The 4,259-nt window shown below is 44.2% G+C and overlaps 1 pseudogene; it reads right to left on the bottom strand.

Moving 5' to 3' along the window:
• Positions 1–2,515: 2,515 nt before the first annotated feature.
• Positions 2,516–3,274, bottom strand: LOC130022098 (zinc finger protein 675-like; annotated as a pseudogene).
• Between the last annotated feature and the right edge of the window lie 985 nt (positions 3,275–4,259).

The raw sequence follows: 4,259 nt of genomic DNA, 5'->3' as shown, positions 1-4,259 counted from the left end.
GATGGTGGCCACTGAGCCACCAAGTGGGATCAGGCGGAGATATACACCCTTTCTCCCTTGTAGTGGTCTGTCACTGGAAGCTCATTGCGGGAACCGGGAGCATCTTTGCAAAAAAGTTTCTGGTTCCAAGATTTGTCTCTGAGTCTCTGGGATCATAGCCCTTAAGCAGTTTGATCAGGAACCAGAGAGACCTGGCCTCCAATTATATAGCTGAGCCGGAAATGGTTTGTTGGTGTGTCACGCACATACCTAATTTTTGGCCGTTTACTTTCTTGGAAGACTTTGCCCAAAGGTTTTGTTGTCTGGCCAAAGGCACAGCATCAATTTCGGAATATCTGGAAGTCTGCCGGTGCCATCAGGCAGCTCATGCACTCACCTTACAGGCACAGATTGACCTGCTGGGGGTACCATACACGCAGAAAGTAGAAATTCTATATATGGAAAAAAACACCAATAGTGGGGTTGGACTCACTGTAAAGTGAGTAGGATGATTGCCTTGATGGTAAAGGTAAAGATAAAGGTAAAGGTAAGGCCCTCCCGTTTTTCGTCGATTGCTCGAGCGTGCATTGCTGATCCAGGTCAAACGTCCCCATCCCATAGGAACCCAGAAACACCACAGAATAAATCCTGAGCTGCAGAACCAGAAGTAACCTTGAGCATCAAAGAATCCCTTCCAACTCCCCTAAATTAAAAAGGTATTAAAATTAATCCAAAGAGGGGCTGAAGTGATAGCAGAGTGGGTGAGTTGTTTGACTTGCACGTGACCTTCCCGGGTTTGAATCCCAGCAACTATATGGTCCCCTGAGCTTTACCAGGAGTAATTCCTGAGTGCATAAGCCAGGAGTAACCCCATGTGCAACGCTGGGTGTGACCCAAAAAGAAAAAAAAATAATCCAAAGAGTAAATTTTCAGAGGCAAATACCTCTCACTTGTCCAAACCCCAGCATAGAAGCCAATGAAAATGACCAACCGCAAAAGTGTCCCTTTCCTTTGTGGGCTGCCCGTGAACATATCTGGAGTTTCGATAAGTGTTATGTCTAGTCCAAAGGCTCCAAACAGAGTCCTGCAGAGTCTCGAGTAGGGAGGAATGAGATGGTCAAGACCCCCACTCTCTTCAGGCTCCTCACACCAAGGCCTGAAATCCATGTGACCACCCTCCAGCACCATCTTGGACCTGGATGCAATCGTGGCTGCACGGGACCTCAGGATAACGCACCCTCACCCATGACACTTGCGCCACAGAACAGCTACAATGCACCCCTTAAATGCTCCACATCCTCTAAAGCCTGCATGTCCGGAACAAGTAAAAAAAGTGTGAAAGTGCCCTACAAGCTGGCGTGACCTGCCGCTCATGTTCCCAAACCGGGATTTTCAGGGGGCTCAAGCATGCCAAAACCTAACACAAGAAAGACTGAAGAATGAAGGTTTACCTGTTTTTCCATTTTCAAAGTATTCAATGCTGCATCTTGGTTGATTTCTCCCATAACTCCCGCTAACCAGCCCCTCTGAGCCAAGCCAGAAGCATAGCAAACAATAACAGAGTAGTGAGCCATAACAGCTCTGAGCAGGGTGATGTTTCTGTACCTGTTTATTCAGTCACCTTCCTCCTTATTTTCATCACCAGGACCCATTATTTACAAGTTAACACACAAGCAATTCCAAGCACTAGAAAACTGGCATAGGTGCAGCCCGGGTAAAAATCAGCAGGTACCTTTCAATGACATGAGAAGCCTGTTCTGAGCAGGCAGGCTTACTTCCCTCTTAACTGCACTTTTTAACACCCTTGACCATAGTGTCTAAAGGAAAATTGCTTGACTGACTTGTCCTGTTCTGTCCTTAGAGACTGTTATTAAAGGATAAAATCATCCAATATGAACTCTTATGTTATTAAGGTGTGAGGGGTACATGAAGCCCTTCCCACATTCCTGACATATATGCAGTTTGTCTCCAGTATGAATTCTCACATAATGAGTAAGACAATAGCACCAAATGAAGGCCTTCCCACAAGTCTGACACTGATAAGGTTTCTCTCCACTGTGAATTTTTCTCTGCTTAGAAAAGCAGAAGGCCTTCCCACATTCCTCGCATATATAAGGTTTTTCTCTGGCAGGAATGCCCCTATGCACACTAAATCTGAGGCTTCATAAGGCCTTTCCAAATTTCTTACATGTATATGGTTTCTCTCCAGTGTGTAATCTCCTATGTACATTAAGTATTAAGGCCATACATTGGCCTTTCCACATTCCTTACATATACAGTTTCTCTCAAGTGTGAATTAGCCTATGTATACTAATATTTGAGGCTGTAGCAAAGGCCTTCCCACATTCCTTACATATATATGGTTTCTATCCACTATACCAATTCTTCTATGTACAGTCAATTGTTAAGATGAAGTAAAGGCCATTCCACACTCCAGATATTTCTAAGGCTTCTCTACGGTGTGAATTCTCATGTGTAGAGTAAGGGAAGAGAACCGTGGGAATTCCTTCCCACATGTCTGACACTGATGAGGTTTCTCTCTGAGATGAATTTTCCTATGTGCACTAAGTGTTGAGGCTCCAGCAAAGGCCTTCCCACATTCCTTACATATATATGGTTTCTCTCCAGTGTGAATTCTCCTATGTACACGAAGTGTTGAGGCTACAGCAAAGGCCTTCCCACATTCCTTACATAAATACGGTTTCTCTCCAGTGTGAATTCTCCTATGTACAGTAAGATTTGAGGCTCTAGCAAAGGCCTTCCCACATTCCTGACATATATATGGTTTCTCCCCAGTGTGAATTTTCCTATGTTCACTAAGATTTGAGGCTACAGCAAAGGCCTTGCCACATTCCTTACATACATATGGTCTGTCTCCAGTGTGAATATTCCTATGTTTACTAAGTCTTGAAGATGTAGTAAAGGCCTTCCCACATTCCTGACATATATACGGTTCCTCTCCAGTGTGAATTCTACTATGTATAGTAAGTTTTGAGGCTCTAGCAAAGGCCTTTCCACACTCCTTACATAAGTATGATTTCACTCCAGTGTGAATTTTCCTATGTACACTAAGCCTTGAGGCTACAGCAAAGGCCTTTCCACATTCCTTACATACATGTGGTTTCTCTCCAGTGTGAATTCTCCTATGTGTACTGAGGCCTGAGGATTGAGTAAAGGCCTTTCCACACTACTTACATTTATATGGTTTCTCTCCAGTGTGAATTCTCCTATGTATACTGAGGCCTGAGGATTGAGTAAAGGCACTACCACACTCCTGACATATATAAGGCTTCTCTCCACTATGAGTTTTCATATGTCTATTAAGACTGGACATGTGAATAAAGGCCTTCCCACATGTCTGACATTGATGAGGTTTCTCTCCTGTATGAATTCTCCTATGCATAATAAGATGTGATGCTTGATCGAAGGCCTTCCCACATGCTTCACATTCAAAAGGTTTCGCTCCTGAATTTATAATCACATGGTCATTATGGAGTAACCCTTGACTTATACTTTGTTCTCGGGACTGACTTTTCTGGGGATTCTGTCCACTGTGGTTTTCTAAGGGAACACCACAGTGCTGAGAACATGGGGAGGCTCCCCCACATTCCTTACACGTAGATGGGTTCTGCTCACCGGGACTGTGGTTGAGGGTATGTTGCTGTGAGGAACTCACTATAAACAGTGCTCCTCTCCCTAGCAGCTGCCGCACTGGGGGAGTTTGTGCCTGTGAACTGAGAATAACACACTCCATGGAACTTTTTACAGGAGAGGACTTCTTCTGATAGAGGTAGCTCTCGCCATTCTGATCACCCTCAGAAGACATCCCGCCTGTCTCAGAGTCCTCATGGGGCTGAGGGCAGGATTGCTCACTCGAGACATTGTCATACAGTGCAGGATCAGAGACATTCCACTCTGGGTGGCAGCTTTCCTGTAGAACAACAGAGGATTCTAATTATTGACTTATTCACTGAGACTTCCTGTCAAAAAACTGAGCCCTTCAGATGTGGTTTCACACATATGCACCACACAAATGCAATTACCGACATATGAATTGTCTTAGTACAGAATAACTTCATTTTACTGTAAGTTGGACTCACAAAATTGATGGATGCAGAGTCAGTAAATGCTGTGACTTCCCCCCCCCTTTAAATTAATGAAGGAATACAACTGGAAAGAATTCCTTCTATAGAAAACGGACGCATCCATTTCAAGAGAAAATGAAATACAACCTCATGTGGGTTTTGTTAAGGCTTAATGTGGAACCTGTGATGCAGGGG

This window comes from Sorex fumeus, unplaced genomic scaffold (genome assembly GCF_029834395.1).
Source record: "Sorex fumeus unplaced genomic scaffold, SorFum_2.1 ptg000019l, whole genome shotgun sequence".
Lineage (NCBI taxonomy): Eukaryota > Metazoa > Chordata > Mammalia > Eulipotyphla > Soricidae > Sorex > Sorex fumeus.
This window is presented reverse-complemented; position numbering and strand designations above follow the sequence as displayed.